This window comes from Delphinapterus leucas, chromosome 12 (genome assembly GCF_059928025.1).
Source record: "Delphinapterus leucas isolate spDelLeu-1000000601 "Yukka" chromosome 12, BTC_Dleu_Yukka2, whole genome shotgun sequence".
Lineage (NCBI taxonomy): Eukaryota > Metazoa > Chordata > Mammalia > Artiodactyla > Monodontidae > Delphinapterus > Delphinapterus leucas.
Genome location: NC_143140.1, coordinates 57,529,735 through 57,549,904, shown reverse-complemented (window position 1 = coordinate 57,549,904; position 20,170 = coordinate 57,529,735). Strand labels below are relative to the sequence as shown.

Below are 20,170 nucleotides of genomic sequence, written 5' to 3'. Positions count from 1 at the left end.
ACGTTTCCCAATCCTCGTGTCCTCAAGTCCATTCTCTAAGTCTGCGTCTTTATTCCTGTCCTGCCCCTAGGTCCTTCAGAACCTTTTTTTTTTTTAGATTCCATATATATGTGTTAGCATACGGTATTTATTTTTCTCTTTCTGACTTACTTCACTCTGTATGACAGTCTCTAGGTCCATCCACCTCACTACAAATAACTCAATTTCATTTCTTTTTATGGCTGAGTAATATTCCATTGTATATATGTGGCACATCTTCTTTATCTATTCATCTGTCAGTGGGCACTTAGGTTGCTTCCATGTCCTGGCTATTGTAAGTAGTGCTGCAATGAACATTGTGGTACATGACTCTTTTTGAATTATGGTTTTCTCAGGGTATATGTACAGTAGTGGGATTGCTGGGTGTATGGTAGTTCTAATTTTAGTTTTTTAAGGAAGCTCCATACTGTTCTCCATAGTGGCTGTATCAATTTACATTCTCACCAACAGTGCAAGAGGGTTCCCTTTTCTCCACACCCTCTCCAGCATTTGTTGTTTGTATATTTTTCGATGATAGCCATTCTGACTGGTGTGAGGTGATATCTCATTGTAGTTTTGATTTGCCTTTCTCTAATGATTAGTGATGTTGAGCATTTTTTCATGTGTTTGTTGGCAATCTAGGACAGTGATTCTTGAGACACTGGAAACAAATGAGGTGAGGCCTACAGTTCTCCAAGTGAATTTCTTGACAGTGAGTACAAGCCCTTGTGTAGGGAGGAAGAATCCAGGCAGAGCCCAGCAGACTCCTTAAGTAGATGAGATGGAGCTGACCATCTGGGGAGATGAAGGCAGTTAGAGTTCACAGGACAAAGTGTTGGAGAGGAGAGAGCTACACAGAAAGAGAACTTCTAAGATAGGCAGAGTCACCCTCTAGTATTCAGCTGATTATCAGCTCATTCATGTAAGGAAATTATCTAGGACAATCCAAAAGGATTAGATAGAACAATGTCTAAGATTCATACAAGAACTGGAATAGTGCCTGTTCCTACCAGTCAGACTGGAAAAGCTTATGATACATGGGGCTTTAGGTAGGGTACCCAAGAGAGTCTTGGTTCATTAGTGGGAAATAATTAGCCTAAAGGTTGCTCTGGTTCTGCCTAACAAAGCTTAAAAACAAGACATAATAGGATCTGTTTCTAAAAAACTTAGCTGCATTCCAGGACAAACTTCAAGAATATTTATAGTAATACGGAAATATCTAGTGCCCAATAAGGTAAAATTCATAGTGTCTGGCATCTAATAAAAATTATTTGACTTTCAGAAAAGATGGACAATATGACCAATAATAAGTAGAAAAACAATCAATTAAAATATACCTAGAATTTAAACAGATGCTAGAATTAGCAGACAAGGACATCAAAAGTTATAACTGTATATATTTTATATGTTCAAAATATTTTGCAGAGACATAAAAGCTTTAAAAAATACAAACAAACTCCCCCAAACAAAAACTACAATGTCTGAGATGTAAGATACACTGGATGGGATTAATAGTTGATTGGATTTTGAAGAAGAAAAGATCAAGAAAATATTAAATTTGAATACACAGCAATATGAACTTTCCAGAGATAAAAAGCAAAATAATGCACAGAACATCAGTGATTTATGAAACAGTTTCAAGAGAACAACTATATGTGTAATTGGACTCCCCAAAGGAGAAGAGAGAGAGAGTAGGAGACAGGAAGAAAAAATTGAGGAAATATGGCTGAAAATTTTCCAAATTTTAAGAAAAACTATAAACCCACAGATACAAGAAGTTCAACAAATCTCAAGCACAGAAACATGAAAAAAATATAACAAGGCATACAACAATTAAAATAATAATAATCTGCTAGAAAAATCTTTAAAGGATTCAGTGAAAAAAGACATGTACAAAATGTCTTAGAACAAAGTCAAGAGTGATAGCAAATTTTTCTTCAAAAAGTATGTAAAAAGACAGTAGAACATCTTTAAAGTACTAGGAAAAAACTCTAAAACTAGAAGACTATACCAAATAAAAATATCTTTCGAAAAAGAAGGTAAAATATTTTTTATACATATAAGAGCTGGAAGAATCCAACACCAGAAGAACCACACTAAAAACATATTTTAAAAAGTTCTTCAGATAGAAAGAAAATGATATCTCTCCATTTATTTAAGTCTTCTTTGCTTTCTTTAATCAGTGTTCTGCAGTTTTCAGCATATGAATATTTCATATATTTTATTTACACCCAATTATTCACGTGTGTGGTGCTATTATAAATGACACCAGTTTTTAAAATGTTTAATTTCTAATTTTTCATTGCTAGTATATAGAAATGCAATTGATTTTTGTATGTAGATCTTGTATCCTATAATCTTGCAGTAATCTGTGGGTATGGTGAATTACATTAATTAATTTTCAAATGGAACTAGAGCTTGCCCCCCAATATTAATGGGCCAGAGAGCAGGGCCAAACAACAGAGTCTGATCCAAGGATGTCAGTCTCAGTCGAGGTTGCTTTTGCCTTATTTTTCTACAGAATCAAGAAATAAACTACATGAAATATAAACCAGATAGCAAGAACAAGACAGCATGAGAAAGTATACCCCTCACAAACTCACTTATACCTAAGAGAGCATGCTGTCAGTTCAGTGGTCCTAGCAGTCAGTGTGGATAGAGGATCCATAACCATGGGTGATTTCTGTCTTTTATTCTTCTTTATGATTTTTTTATCTGAGAGGGTACTCTTTCGGTTCACTTCAAGTTATTTCATCCTCATGTTTGAATCTGGGTTAATCTTTCTTGCTGCAATACAGGTTTACAACCTACACTGTTTTGTTGTTCACACTCAGTGTTGCACCACTGAGCCTGCTACTCAAGGTTTCAATACAGGCCTAGCCATGACATACCATAATAAGCTTATGATCAGTATGTGCAAAGAAATTCTGGTAATCATACAAAAAGGACTTAAACAACATTTCAGAAATATATATATATTCCTGAGGGATTAAAGAAGTGTGTAAATACTCACAAATTTTAAAATGTTATATGCACACCAGAAAACTACTAGAGCTCATCAATGAATTCAGTAAAGTTGCAGGATACAAAATTAATAAATAGAAATTGGTTGCATTTCTATACACTAACAATGAAATATCAGAAAGAGAAATTAAGAAAACAATCACATTTAACATCACATCAAAAAGAATAAAATACCTAGGAGTAAACCTACCTAAGGAGGTAAAAGGCCTGTACTCTGAAAACTCTAAGATGCTGACGAAAGAAATTGAGGACGACACAAACAGATGGAAAGATAAAGGGAACCCTCCTACATTTTTGGTGAGATGTAAATTGGTGCAGCCACTATGGAGAACAGTATGGAGGTTCCTTTAAAAACTAAAAATAGAGCTACCATATTATCCAACAATGCCACTTCTGGGCATATATCTGGAAAAGACAAAAACTCTAATTTGAAAAGATACATGCACCGCAACTTTCACAGCATCACTATTTACAATAGCCAAGACATGGAAGCAACCTAAGTGTCCATTGACAGATGAATGGATAAAGAAGATGTGGTATGTATACACCATAGAATATTAGTCATAAAAAAGAATGAATGCCACTTGTAGCAACATGGGTGGACCTAGAGATTATCATATTAAATGAAGTAACTCAGAGAAAGATAAATAAATTATACCACTTATAAGTGGAATCTAAAACAGTGATACAAATGAACTTATTTACAAAACAGAAATAGACTGACAGACATAGAAAACAAACTTACATTTACCAAAGGGTAAGTGCAGGGAGAGATAAATTAGGAGATTGGGATTAACAGATATACACTACTATATATAAAAGAGATAAACAACAAAGGTCCTACTGTATAGCACAAAGAACTATATTCAATATCCTGTAATAAACCATAATGGAAAAGAATATTAAAAAGTTATATATATGTACTTCCCTGGTGTTGCAGTGGTTAAGAATCTGCCTGCCAATGCAGGGGACACGGGTTCCATCCCTGGTCCGGGAAGATCCCACATGCCGTGAAGCAACTAAGCCCGTGCACCACAGCTACTGAGGCCCGTGCACCCTACAGCCTGTGCGCCACAACTATTGAGCCCATGTGTTGCAACTGTTGAAACCCACGCGCCTAGAGCCTGTGCTCTGCAACAAGAGAAGCCACTGCAATGAGAAGCCTGCGCACCGCGATTAAGAGTAGCCCTGGCTCGCAGCAACTAGAGAAAGCCCACGTGCAGCAATGAAAACCCAACGCAATGGAAAAAAATAATGTTTATATATACATATATATATATATATATAAATCACTTTGCTGTATACCTGAATCTAACACAACATTGTAAATCAACTATACTTCAATTTAAAAATGTTATATGCAATAAACATGATATAAGTTGAAAAGAGAAAAAACTGGAAAAACTGGATCAATTTTTCCTGGAAAAGGATATTATAATAATTGTCTTTAAATATTGAGAGGATTGCTGCATAGGAGAAAGAATTAATTTTGTTATATTTAAGTAGAAAACTAAGACTAATGGGTGGAAATATTAAGAAAGGGAGATTTAAAAGTCAATGTAAGGAATAACTTTAGAGCAATTAGAGCTGCTAAAAAATTGAATGACCCAGTTTTTAGGTAATGAGTTCCCTCTTATTGGTAATGTCAGACAGAGGTAGAAGGGGCATATGTCAGAAATGCTGTCAGTAAAATTTCTGAACTGGTAAGAGTTTGTAAAAAAAAAAGGGATTTCTAATTTTTTTTCCCTAAAGAGCCCAATTAAAGTAGGTCAACAAAAATATTTTTAGAAGGGAGAAAACACTACCTTGGAGACAGAAACATTTAAATCTCTTTCACACTGAAGAGGCACAAGGACTTTATGTCCAAACAAGCATTTTGAAAAATCTCAGTCCTGTTCATGAAGGAAAAATTCTATAAAACCCCATTTAATTAGAATATTAGGATCAGGCTATTTTGTGTCTCTGAGAATAATGGAGATGTACTCTCTCTTCTTGTCCCTTCGTAGTATTTCAGAATGTTTGTTCAAAGAATAGCTGTTTACAAAAATTAGCATATTGCTTTTCTGTCCCTTGTAAATTAGCATCCCTAAGTGGCTAAAAGATTTTTCTAGGCTTCCAAGGGTCTCTATAGCATTCATCAGAGTAACTGAAGCTGAATACATTTTTTTGCTTGCACAAATTTGTTGCTAAGAAGAAAATTTGGTACATCTACTTATGTAATGCTGCTTATCCTTCTCCCTAGGAAACACCCCAATTTTCACAATGTTAGAGAGCCCCAAACTTAGCCAAAGCATGCTTTGTGTTTCTTTCAGGATACTGGGCAACAGGGTAGTCTATGGGATAAAAAAAATTCATTACCTCTGTCATTAGAAGACTGAACCTAAACAAAAGCCTTTTAAAAATAAGCAATGTCTGTCATGAAGTGTTTAATGGTGCCAGTTTCAAATAAGTCTTTATTTTAAAGGAATGAATTGTATTTTCTGCTAATCTAGGGTGCTGATAAAACTTATATTCAAGAATTCAGAATACTTAGAAATGGCATCTCAAATGAGATTCTTAAACTACCACTATACCGACTTTGCTACAAATGTAGGTCCTTCAAATTTTGTGACAGGCTTAATAGAGTATATATTTCTGGTCTGCTTAGCCATCCTATTTGTTCTTGGGTCTGGAACTGACACTTCCAGGTGGAATTCACCCGTGACAAGCTACAGGTCATCATCTAGCTTGCCTCTGCTTTCTTCTGGCATAGTCATGATGGGATTACAGACATCTTCTATTTCTTTCTGTTAGCACTTTCATCTTCCTGACCAGCAGTCTGATTCCTAGCCAGCCAATTGGATAATAATGCTTTTTTTGTCTTTATTATTGATCGTAACTTAGTACTTTCTCGTCTCTAACATGAATTTTTTTGTGGAAAGATTTATGTCAGTTTCTAAGAAGAGACCTTGAACTCCCTGCTTTGTATTTCTCAGACTCTTAAACCATGTGTTTAATATCTTATTTGTTACAAATTATTTTAATATTGTCATTTTGCCTGTACTTATCTAAGCAGCATACATTTAAAAAATGCTATTAGCGTTAATGTAAAAACTTAATTTGTGTGTCTGTGATTTCAAGTTTGTCAACACGTTCTTATCTGTGTTTAATGCCTTCTTGCATTCATAAACCTGAACAAGGGCATTAGGCTAGTTAACTGAGTAAGTAGTATATATTTGTGTGTGTTGGGGGGTGGAGGGGATTGATATTTTATGCCTAGTCTAGTAGTTATTATGTCACCATCAGCCCCAATATCAGAGAACATTAAGTAAGTATGACATCCAAGGTGTACCAAGAGGTAAAGCTAGTCTTCTAAAGCTATTCTTTGGGTTCTTGAGTCTTCTAAAGCTATTCTTTGGGTTCTTGAGCTTGAACTTGGCAACCAAATGATTGACCTTTGATTTGTCAAACTCTTCTCCACCAAAATGGGTCTCCGGGTTTAGACTTGACTTCAAAGTTTCCATTTTGAATAGGGAACTTGGTAATATCAAAAAAGTCTCTTCCAAGGACCAAATCATTACTTGACTCTATACAGCAATATTCTTGTCCAAAGAATAAGAACTAACACAATGAGTTGGCCTTTCCTGATTCAAGTTCTTATTAAATAAAAGATCGCTTTCTTTTCTCTGTAAAGGAAAAACACAATTTTAGTATAAATCATACATTACAAGGAGGTGTGCTTCAATATTTAAAGTGGAATGAATGATATAAAATTTTAAATTGTGAAGAATTAGGATTGATTCTTTTTCATGGTATAATTTTGACCCTCCCAAGTGTTTAATGGTCATGTAATTAAACAGTTTTTCTGCTTTCCCTACTTATCCACATTTGGATTAATGTGGATAATCCAAATCAGTATCTGTATCTGGATACTGATCAAGTTCTTTATTTTCTAGCTCTAAATTTTCCTATATACAGATCCAATGCCTTGGTAATAAGAAATTAAATGGAAACTCAATTGAAGGTCATTTTGTCTTATTCCATTACAGCAGAACCACAAAATACCACACTTAGTGAGATCTGACTTTCCGTATAATTTTCTACCCAATGATATAATATCTTTATAATTTGCTTCTTTTCTGAGCCAGTTTCTTTATTAGCAAAATGTCTATTTGGCAGTAATATTTTGTCCTTTTTAAAATGTGGGAAAAAAACCCTCCACCTGCATTTCAGTTGTCAGTGGATTTAGAGTTTTGGTCTTTGTTTGACTCACCTACTATTTGTCCTACTAAGAGACCTTAGCAGGTGTAGGGAAATGTAGTGGGTTTTGAAGGACATGCAGATAGAAAAAGGAAAAAATATCAAATTCAAGGACAATAGGTGAACAATCACCTAACTTTCTCACGGTGGTAATTTATTACATCCGGAAATGCTGGGCTCTTCAATTTTTTTATTTCATTGTGGAAATTGTGAGGAGAGAACAGGATATAATATGCCAGAAGTATGTCAAAAAAAATGAGATGAAAACAGAAAATAATGAGACAAACTCTTTTCATTTTCTACATGAAACAGCAAAGGAAGATGTGTCTTTTCATCTTGTCCAAATGTCATATTCCATTATTTCCTTTTGGAAGTTTTTTCAAAAAAATCTGGATTCTTTGCTCTGGTCTTCTTTGTAGCAATTAGTGTTACAGTTAAGGTTTTTGATATCTATTGCGGATTATCAACGTCAACAAGATTTGAGGACCAGAAATTGTAGGCAGTAAACAATGAATTGAAGTGAGAAAATTGTGAAAAGTATAATGTTTTGCACAATGTAAATTATTGCATCTATTATTAGTAATAACATTAAATGCCTTTTGTAATTTACTTGAATGTTATGATTTATTTTTATTATTTTCATGCTTGTAAGGGTTTACATTTAAGGGAAGTGCCAAGGTGTTCAATCTTTTTAACATTTTATTAAATATTAAAATTGGGTTTTTTTGGATGTAATTTTATTTACTCCTTAGCTGATTTGATGTTTGAACCTGAATTATATTCACCCAGGTACAAGTGAGGGGAAAATTGGGATAGGGATTTATTTTCCCTCATGTTTAACTGGTTTTTTTGTACTGTCTTGAAATATACATGCTACTTTTCTGGCATTTAATCATTACTGCATAGCTCAATACACATTTTTTTATAGAAATCTGGCCTATTTATTTTCAAAGATTGTGTTTTTGAAATATTATGAACATTTGAATCCTTGAGATCAGATTACATGTGAACAGGAATAATAATAGTAAAAAAATACAGAGGAACAATGACACAGTAATATAGACAACATTTATATTTGGTTTTGAGTTATGTTTTGAGCTAGAGTTGAACAATGTCATAATTGATATTCTATGAACTACAGTACTTCCAACAAAATAATGTCTCAAGATGTGTTAGAAGCAGCTTAATTCCCAGTTCAATATCTTATCATTTATAATTTTGTGGGGAATGCTTAAATTGGTTGCATTTGTGAACTTAATTTAAAATGTTGTCTCTTTGCTCCCTCTCATCTTACTATTATATCATATCATTTTGTATTTCTTTGGGACTAGGAAAATAAATGTTTATAATTTTTAAAAGATGTAGTTTAGCAACTAAACTGCTGGCTAATGTAGAACAAGTAGATACAGATAAGGTTAATATCAATAAGAACCATTGCAAAGAGAAGAGATAATCACCTAGTAGGAAAAACTTGGAATATGTAGTCAAGAGATGTGGATTTATCAATGGATTTACAACTAATTTTCTATTTCTTCTTTTTCTAATTCACCTCTCTGAGTCTTAGTTTTCTTATCTGCAAAATGTGGCTTAGAACTTCTATTACTTCAAATGTTTGCAAAAGGAAGTGAGATATCAACTACAATGCAACAGCCACAATAAAAAGATAACCTTTTCCATAGGTAGCTTACTGGGTTGTTGTATGAATCAAGTTAATAATATAGAGCTTTATAAACTCTAAACTAAACAAATACTTTTTTTTTTTTTTTTTTTTTTTTTTGCGGTACGCGGGCCTGTCACTGTTGTGGCCTCTCCCGTTGCGGAGCACAGGCTCCAGACGCGCAGGCTCAGCAGCCATGGCTCACGGGCGCAGCCGCGGTGGGATCTTCCCAGACCCGGGCACGAACCCGTGTCCCCTGCATCGGCAGGCGGACTCTCAACCACTGCACCACGAGGGAAGCCCACAAATACTATTTTTAACAAAACGATAACTGGGTAATGCTGAGAGAGAGTATTGAACGTGAGTTTGGGCTGTAAACTCCAGTGAAGAGAATTGTGACTATAAGCTTGTGCTTGTTGAGGTACAATGAGGAGGATTTGGTGAGAGAATGAGAGACCTGTTTAGACAAGACAGGGTTGGGTACAACTGGATACCATTTTTTAGGGTTAGTCTTTGATTTATACCAGCATAATCATGTACTTCAAAAATTGCAAACTTTTTGCATAAGCATGACAATTTTATTTGCCTTATCTTTACAAGGGAGATACATTACAACCTAAATGACAGATGAAGAAACTGAGAGACCAAGTGGTTAAATGCCTTAGCCAAGGTCATAAAACTAATGAATGTCAGGGCCAGTATCAAACCCTGGGATTCTTAACTCCTAAGGTGGTGTGGTTTCTGCCACATTGTCAGTGATGGTTTGGATATGGGGTTGATGAAGTAATGAATATGGATAAAAGTTTAAAATGCTTGGACCCAATATCTGTTTTTTGAATCCATCATTTTCTGCCAGGAGAGTGCTGAAGCCAGGAAACTGCTCCCTCAGTGAGAATTAGAGGAAGAAACCACTTGAATCACATATGAAACATTCAGCCCAATCAAAGCAACCTTCAAGAGCTGAAAAGTAACCACAGCTTTGAGAGTCCATGCACGTAAGCCAATAAATCATGATATTTATTAAATGTCCCATTAAAGTGTCACTGAGATCTAGTCCTTTGCCTACATGATTTCAAAGTTGCCAAATTTAAAGATGGTAACAAATAGCAAAATACCTGGAACTTCTAGGAAGGACAGGGGAAGGAGGTGAACCACTCTTTCCCTGGGGAAAAAACAGTGCTATCGATATATTTTTGCAGTTAAATCCTATAAGGAAGATATGACAAAGAAAATTCTTGGATAATGACAGAGGTTTTGAGGTTCCTAAAATGTGTACTATTTCAGGAAATATTTAATGTCGTAACATCATTGCTTAACAGAATAATTTGGACACCTTTAGAGAGTGTTTCTGTGATTTGATCTGCTTATTAAAATACTTGTATTTGAAGGGTTTAGGTTTATTTTATACTTTTTATCTTTTCCCTTTCTCATGTTTTTTTCATATGTAGATATCCTTTGAACATTTATTGACCATGTTTTAGTAACTATGAGTACATCAATTTATCACATTACAATTTATATTTGATAATTATTTATATAAAAAAGAATCACTTACCTAGCATAGAAAATAACTAATTTCACTTAAATGAGGTTTTGAAATAAATTATGGTGGATAGAAGAGGATCCAGGTCCATAGGCTCTGCTTCTTATGGTAGTATTTTGTAGATATGTAGTAGAATCTCAATAAATGTTACCTGAATCATTGAAAAAATAGATGGGATTATCTCTGAGCCTTAGTTTCCTCATATATAAAAGGAAGATAAAAATACCTATGATAGTGTTGTTTTTAATGAGGAAATTTATATCTAATTTCTATTGTAGTGACTGGAACACAACAGCTGCTTAAAAATCATAGGTGTTACATAAATATCAGTTTCCTCTCCCACTTCCTGTTCTTTTTCCTCTGATTCATTTTAGGTGGAAATCTTTCTAAAATGTTGCATATACTTTTCAAAAAATAAAGGTATCTAAAGTAATTTTAATGAAGACTAAGAGCATAGTAATAACGAGCATTAATTGAGTTTTTTGTATGTTCTAAGAGCCATAGGAATTATTATTCTCTTCTTAAATATGAGGAAATCAAAGCTCAGATGGGAAAAACAATATCCCCAAAACCATGTAGTCATTAAAAGAAGGAGTCAGAGTTTGAATCTAAGTTTTTGGACTGCCAAGTTCCTGTGCTTAGCCCTAATGCCATACTGTCATGGTTATGAATAGTGATTCTCATATTGGGCTTGAATACAGGGAAACAGTTAGAAATTACTAATGCTTGTTTGTCCTACACTGAATATTCTAAGTAGACTAATACTAATGTGCTTTTAAAAGTTCAGGCTGTTTTTGATGATTTTTTGTTCTTATGCCTATTAACTTAAGTCATTTTTTCCTTCATAGTCCAGGAGAGAGTGCTTTTATTTCACTGCACTGCTGTTTTGTAGGTTGAGAAATCATATAACAATATGTTTAAGAATCTGGATAAGACAAAAGTAAATATGCCTGAGGACTTCTTCTCTTACTAAAAGATATAAAATTTAGTGCCTGAACTTCTGAGGTGAGCTCATTACTAATCCAACTAATGCTTATTAAGTGTTGGGCATTAGGTGGCACACAAAAATGGGAAAGACTTGTCCCTTACCCATAGACTTTACAGTGAAGTCATACAAGGTACAATATTATATATGGATAAAAAGTTACAAGATAGGTTGTATTTCTAAATCAGAGAATACTCATTTTTAAGTTGGGGAGAAGACAATATAAAAATCGTGAGCATACCTGGAGCAGAGAGTATCAGTAGATTTTCCTTAAGTTGAATTGAATTCCTTAAGTTGAATTCCAAGATACTAAAGGTCTTAATGAATATAAAGAGCAAATAATAAAGGACAGCAAATACATGGACAGAAGTTAAACAGTAGGAAAGCTTATGTTCTGAATAATGTCTTCTGAATAAGTGTATTTTAAATAAATTCTTGAGTTGGAATATAAAGATAAAATGAGTTGTTTTTGTGTGTACCCCTTCCCTTACCCAACACCTGTTCCATTTCTGTGCTGTGCTGAAATTGACTGGTAGCTATTTCTCTAGCATTTACTAGTATGGAAGATTGTATTTTCCAAAAGTGGCTGCAACAATATTTGCCATCACATATGCTCTTCAGCAAAGCAACAATAGAACATATTTCTGGACAGCAGAAAGCAGATGGAAGTGAATGTATGACTAAACAGAGCAAAAGAAATTATGGTCCAGATCACTCTATGTAAGGGCTGCAGGGGAGGGAGGAGCCAATCTCTCAGTGAAAATTTTGGGGGTAAGGAGTAGAGTTGAAATCAGGAGCATTGAAGATATCTCTTATAAAATTGCTTCTTCTGGTCTTACCCCTCCCACCTGCACATGCCTATGTGCTAAACAGGCAGCTGGGATTTACCCACATGCAAAAAAATTGAGCAAAGGGCTTTCTCTAGAACAATTGAAAATTTTTTCTGAGGAAGAGCTAAGGTTGCCTGAGGTGGATTTTAGTGTCTAGAGAAAACCCTATTTATGTTGACATCTGGGGACCTAAGCCTCCAGGTAGACTTCTTATCTGTACTCTCCAACTTGAAACTTGCCCTTTGACAAGCTCTACCCAATGACTCAGATCTCTGTCTTCCTTCCCTTTCAAATGCATAAATGCAACAGCAGAGGAAACCACCCAACCACCTTGAATCATCAGCCTATTCATTTTTTATTAAAAGTAAAGGGACCTCTAGATGTCATTAGACCTGTGATATACTGTGAGTATATATACTCATATACTGTGAGTATTACCAGCGGCATAGAAGAGAAAGATCATAATTAACTAAACAACAAAACCAGGGCAAGCAGAGATAATTTGGGACAAAAAGAATATTAAAAATGATAATTTCTATATTTAGGGAAATTCAAAAGTTATTATATTCCCATAAACAGAAGAAAATAATTTAAAAAATGAATGATCAGAGAAAACAGGAGGTTTTGGATATTTAAAAAAGAGAATTGCCAAAATATCTTTTAATGAAAGAGCTAGAAGGTGAAATCGACCAAGGCTTCTAATATGTAGGAAGAAAAAAAAGATAGAAAATATGAAAAAGTGATAAGAGAAATAGAGGATTCCTCCAAAAGGCCCAATTTCTGAACATCTCACTGTATAGGAGTCTCAAAAGAGAGAACAGAATATGTGAAAGGGAGCAAATAATCACATAAACAATAAAAGCAAAATTTCCCAAAGCTGAAAAAGGAAATTTCTTCTGACTAGAAATGCTTACCTTAGCCTGACCAGGATACGTGAAAATTACATCATTATGAACTTTCCACTTACAAAGTAGAAAGACAAGATTCCGAAATTTACCAGAAAGATGATGAGGAGAATATAAGAATATAAAGAATAGTAGGAGAATATATGAATATAAAGAATGGGAGGAGAATATAGAGGCAAAGAAGGAGGAGGAACCCTGCTTTCAATCAGTGGGGTGGGGGTAGAGGGGTGGTGAGAAAACAGTAGATGCTTCTGAAGTTCTGAGGGAAAAAGGTTTTGAATTTATGATTTTATACTCAGCTAAAATTGTCAGCTAAAAAGTCCAACTAGAAATATTTCCAAACATGCAAAGATTGAGAAGTCTTACCATCTATGCATTTTTTTTCCTTGAGAAATTGTTTAAGGTGTTACTTTAGTAGCGTGTGGGAGAAAACCATGAAAGTGGAAGATCTGAGATCCAAGAAAGCATCCAACTCAGGAATCAGGGAAGGGAAGTGTTTGCATGTAAGCTGTGCAGACAATCTAGAACATAACTGGTTCAGGTTGGAGGAGGGGACTGGTGTGCTGAGGAAGAGTATGTGTCCAGGAAAAAAAAGAAAGATTCCATGCAGTAAATGACCAGATTAAGACAATGGAAAACTCTAGAATACTGTGAATACAGATTATTCTTTTGCCAAAAGGGAAGAGAGCTGAAACTCCAGGGGGGGAAAAATTATATGAATCTGTCATGATTAAAATATGAAGCAAAGTAGACTGTGGTATAAAGTATTAGAAAATAGAGTTGATTTTGATGCTAGCAACATTTCTCTTTGAGTGACACAGGGTATAGGACACTGGACCTGTGAAGAGGAAATATAATTCTAGCACACAGTTTTGAAATATAAATGATTCATAGGCACAATAACAAAGCACTGTATTTAGGGGTTCAGCTATTAGAATTAACCAATAGAAAAACATGAGGACCATTTTTCACTATCTTTACTCTGAGAGTTTCTAGCACTGTGACATGTCACATGACAGATTTATTGAACTAATTGAGCAATGACATCATGATCAAAATGAAAAAAAAATCAAATGTATCAAAGAAGGCATTTTTGTTTTAACAAAATGCCTTTTGGTTAGTCTACATAGAGAAGATATTAAGTGATCTTAAAACATTAAATAATATCACTCCTAATATAAATTATTTCAGTGATTTCTGGTTGTACTTAGAATAAATTCTAAAACTTTTACTCAAAATCCTGTATGTCTAGCTTCCTTTCCACGTTTGCTTATAGGGTTTCAGGCTTCATTCTCAGCAACTCCCCTACCTAAAGGCGGTCCCTGCCATTATCATCCATCCACACCACCCTGCAACATCACTCTCTATTTCAGCTCAGTGTTTATTATATCATCTCATTCTACTCATTACGGGTACCACAATTCTTTCATTTCAAGCTGGTGTTTACTTTTTGTTTCCCACTAGAAGGTAAGTTCAAGGAGCAAGAATGATGTCTGTCTTGTTCACTGAGGTCTCCTTGCTCTTTGTTCTACGAGTTTTAATACATATGAAATCTACATTCTCAGTGACATCTTGATGAGTGTCTTAACAACATCTAAAACAGTGACTTTGCTAAAGATCGTAAAATTTGAAGGGACCTTGCTATCTTTTGAAAAAATTCTCCAACTAGGACCGTCTTGAAAGCACAGGTATAATACTTCAGCTTGGACAAGCTCAGGTCCGTGAGGAAGTGGCTAGGTTGTAGCAGAATATTGAATAGGCGGGGTGTCTCACGTTTAAAAAGCCAAAACAGGTTATTAAGAATGCTTTATAAAATTAATAAGAAAGGATTGTGTGGAATTCTTACAGTAGAATTACAGCCAGGCTCATTTTATGAATTTTAAAATGAGCAGGATGCTACTCTGACAGTGCACTCCTCATTTTATTATATCCCAAAATTGCTGAGAGAAAGCGTTTTGAAGAGGATAAAGGCAATGATCTCATCAAGTATGCTGCCAAAATGTGTTATTAATTAAACAATAAAAATGGTCATTGAGTGTGTATGAGATGCCTGGCACTGTGCTGAGCCATCAACATACATGACATCATTTAATTTTCCTAAAGAAACTTTGATCTCATCCCCATTGTACAGATGATACCCATGGTCAGGGATGTTAAATAACCAAAGTCACAAATTTAGTAAGTGACAGAGCCAGGCTTCTAATCTAGTGTATGATGTTATAAAGGTCAAAATCAGAAAGCAATGAAAAATCAAGGCAATTTAACTGAAGGAGGAGATAATCTTTCCTAAAATATTTATTCTGTTTAATCAAAATATTCTGCATTCACAGTTAAAAATTACAGTGTTTTTCGTGGTTCCTAGAGTAAAGTAGCAAATTCTCTGCCAAAGGCATAAAAAACAAAGTGCCATAGCGTTAAATGGATTTGATGATGAGTTTTGTAATAAAGTTATCCAAGAGTTTTAAGAAATCCTTTCCCCTCTAGAATGAAGATTCTTTTTTTAATCAAACAAGTAAAGAATGCTTTTGCTGAACAGGATTGGTGTTGTGAGAATAGGATTTAATGCCATTAAATGTCCTGGAAAAACCTGTGAAGAGGTAACACTTGTGTATGAGGTCCTAAAATTCAAAGGGAAGCTTGGTCATTCATCTGTAATCACACCTCTTTTCCATCTTATTGAAGACATTTATACTAACAGACCCTCACGTTAGGAAATGTGTAAAATTCTTTGCTGTATTACCCAAAAAACTATAATAGTAGTAGGTTTATACAGAACAGGTATTCAGTATTTGTTGAATATGTTAATTAACGAATAAAGGATACTATCAGTAAATATTTACCATATATTTTGCATAATATCTTGTGTTTTAATATACCGTGTCTCATCTAATTTCTAAATAACCCTGTAAATTATTATTTACATTTAGTTTACATTTAATTTTTGTACAATTCAATTTTTACTATTTGAAATAGAATTTTAAAATGTTATTTTTGGTCAGTACATCACATACATATGATTAAAATGCATGCACAATCATGAATTGGGAATAATTTGGTTCAAAGCTTAAATCTAGCTTTGAAGGACTTTGCAACAGGTCAGGAAATATTAAGTACATTTTATAATTTTGCAAAACAAAGCTAAGGCAGAAATGTACCCCATATCAAACACCTTAACTGTTTGGAACCCAACTCTTCTGACCTCAAAATCACCTATTTTTCCATAATAAACTGTCTCAATGTCTATATTTTTGTTGAGAGCTTTGCTCATTGGGTTGTCTGAAGAAGACGAGATGTAAAGAACATGTGTATGTCTCTCTTTTTCCAAGAATCACACTGAGTATATACCTCACTGGCTTTCAAGTATTAAACAGGGCTGGAGGTCTTTAATTTTTCAGCCAGCCTTTGGCAGCTCAGACATTCTGTAATATTGACAGAAGGAAAATCATAAAAAATTTCTTAAAAGAAAATTGAAGGTGTATTGAGTTTTAATGAAATGCTCTTTTAAGATACATATTGCTTGGCTTTTCTGGGCTCAGTTTCCTTATTTCTAAAGAGAAGACAATTGGATTATATGGTATCCATGCTCCTGCCAAGAGCAGGACTATTTTCAGTATGATGAAGAAAGTGCTTGTATTTTTTTCCAGCTATTAGTAGCTTGTTTCTTTCTTTCTTTTCATCAGTCTATTTGTAGATAATTTTTCCAGCATGATACATTAATATATGATGGCTGATGGAGATGGTTTCCAGGACGCTTGTAAGATTATACATCTTCTTGTCTAATGACACTAATTTTGGTAAATGCTATTAGAAATTTGGGAGTATGGGATTATAAAACCAAGTATCATTAGCTATTCTACAGTCTGCTTCATATTGGTATGTCATTTTTAGGTGTTCATGATTATCTCTTTCTGAAGTGGATAGGAATTATATTCTCTTATTTGTATCTCCCAAACATATCACTTCACAGTGAAAGCCGTGTTGGTGATATCTTGCTGACAGGAAGAATGGTCTGTGCCAGTGATAACAACCACGTTCCTATTCCCTGACCCTGCTATTTATCTTCTAGGTGCCACCTTTCATACCTTCTATAGCCTTTCTGGGCAAATTTTAAAATGACCATGCTGTCAACCTTTTCATGTGATGAGGACATCCAGACTGCCACCCTTGCCAAATACAGAAATTGGCACTTGCAATAGTCCAGAAGTCACCTCTGTTCTGACTCAGCTGTGACCAATGACACAGACTAAAACACGTGAGAGAACTGCTGCTTGTCCTGGGAAGATATACATACATGTTTTCTAAAGAAAGAAAACTATTTTGGAATTTCTGGATGTGACAACCTTTCTTGTTCACACTCAGTAAACACGTTAGCCTGATTCTTCTGATTGTCAATTAGCAATGTTTTTTTTTTTGCCAGGAATACTGGCATTGATGCTGTTCTTAGCATTGAAAAATCCTGTGGGAGAAATGAGGAATTTAGTTGTAGGTGTTATGATTCCCGAGTGTCTGACAGTCTTCTAGAATTATTATAACTAGTGAACTTTTCAATCAGAAAGACTGACTCTTTTGCTGTTAGGTTTCAAGAGGAGTTTTTTTGAAAAACAAGGGCTAGGATTTAATCTACTTTCAGAGGCAAGTCACATCTCACATTATTGAGCACTTGGACTGAAGAGCTCGCAGGGCAAATGAGGCCAAGGTCAGGAGTCTTCAGACATCAGCAGCCAAGTGCTGTCTTGTAAGAAGTGATTCTGTCCCTCAGTTACAGTTCTGCCCCTGGCCCTGACTTGCTCTCTCACCAAGAGATGGTGGTTGTACCTGACACAAGGGAGGCCAAGAAAGAGATCGAGAATGGCAGTGAAAATCATCATGATACTGAAATAGAGCAGAGAGCTAGACTGAATATGGATTTGTAGCTTCCCCTTTGCATTAAGCTGAGCCACACAAAATTGCCAGTTTTGTTAGTCCAAAAAAGTAAAATAAGAACAATTTTATACTGTTCAAAAACTTACATTTTTCTGACGATAATATAGAAAGGAGAATTTAGAGAATTCTGTTAGGTCAGCTAGTCTGATTCTTTTTCATGCAAATACAACTTTCTCAAGTTAAATGATCAGACTTATATTTTAAATATATGGTATTCTAAAATAAAATTTTAGTAGAAACAAGGTTATACAATCTAATAAATAAACTCTTTCTCTTACTTGAGCCCAGTAAATTATGGGGGCAATATTATGTGATTACGACTACCTCCTGAAGCCAGGATGCAAGGTTCAAATTGCAGCTTGGATATTGCAGCTTGGATATGTAGTACCTTCACCTTGAGCAGGTTACTTACTCCATCTGTGACTCAGTTTCCTTACCTTTAAAATGGGAATGATAATAGTACCTATCTTGTTAGGTTGCTGCAAAGATTAAATGAGTTAATCTACATAAAACATTTAGAATGGTACTCAGTAAATATTAGCTATTATAAATATTGTTACTGATAATTGCCAATCACCAAATGAAGCCATGGAAGAAAACTAATTAAATATGCAAATCCCTGTTGCTGTCATTGTTGCTGTTGTTTTCAAAATAGATTTTTGATCTAGAGCAACTGATCTGAGAGCCCAGTACTATATTTTAGGACTGGCTATTGGTGTTAGGCAAAGCTCATGTGCATGTCGGGCGATAACATTGTCAAAGATGACTGAAACATTTCACATGATGAGCTTTAGAAGAGCCAAGAACTCCAGTGAGCTCTAAAGATAGATCATCAGCCTGCACAGAATTAATCTCTGCTGGTCTACAGATCAGAATTGCAGTGACCTCACAGTGAGTCTTTTAGAGGATAAGTTCGATTGGATGAGGACAATGTTAGTGACTTGGTTGGTCAACATGCTCTAGCCCCTATGAAATCTTCGGTGTCTGAAATTTTGTCACACTGATTCCTGTCACCAGGAAAAAGGGAGCCAACTCTCTCTTGTTCAAGAATTGTGTGAGGTTCAACAAATACATAGCAACCAAGTTTTTATTTGAGCAGGGTGGCAGACAAGTTCTCAGTATGCTACTAGAAGAAGAAATACCTGAGATAGCAGTGTTTATGGTCAGATGACTGCTGAAAATACAAGAAGGTGGAATCTAAAAGCCAAGAGGAATTTTCAGGGCAGTGGACCACTACATTTCCCTTTTTCCACTGAAAACTGTGAGGTCATGGACACATAGCCATAAACTCTGGAAAAAAAATGAGTTCCTTTCATACTATATTTAGCAGTGGATTTGAAGCAAAACGTCCTTGGTAATTGTTTTACTCTGATGATCTTAGGGAGAGAGGATGGTTGTGAAAACACTCTACCTCCCTGCTTCTCTCTCACTCTGTCATATTTCTTTGTTTTGACAATTCCAGAACCCTGATTAACTATCCAATTACTGCTAGTTAAAGTAATTGAATATTGCTGGGGAAGAAATTCACAACTCAGGTAAATGGTTTTCTTTTAAATTCACAATATTTCTCAAATGGGCACTCAATACTCCCCTACAATCCTATGAAATTTCCCCAGAGTGTTCACTTTTCCTATACCCAACACCAATATTTCATGTTCTGTCCCATCCTCTTCTCTTGCGTTCATCTGCTGACTTTCCTCATGCTTCACAAAGAAAACCAAAGCCCTCTGATGGGATTACCTTTTTCTTCTCACCAGCAAATCAGGAATCCACCTGTGTTTTTGCCTATACTCTGCTTTTCCTCCCAACCTGTTTGCTCATTCTGCTTCTCTTCAAGGGCATAGATCAGCCCTGTTTCTTTTACATCACTAATGTATTCCTCTCTAATGGATGCTTCCCATTGGAATTATAACCTTAAAAAAATGTACTGATCCTCGTATCTACAATCCGCTAACACATTTTTTCCTTCCCTTTACAGTAAAACCTATTGAAAGAGTTTCTCTCTCTCTCTCTCTATTTCTTCTCTATCTCAACTTCTTCTCCTTG

General features: G+C 35.0%; 1 long non-coding RNA gene across 1 annotated transcript in view; it reads left to right on the top strand.

The window, feature by feature from the left end:
* Positions 1–20,170, top strand: part of LOC111168916 (uncharacterized) — an 81,307-nt gene that overhangs the window by 45,858 nt on the left and 15,279 nt on the right. Inside the window, exon 3 of the long non-coding RNA XR_002643114.2 lies at positions 9,795–9,933. This is a non-coding gene — a long non-coding RNA (uncharacterized LOC111168916). The remainder of the gene's footprint in view (positions 1–9,794; positions 9,934–20,170) is intronic.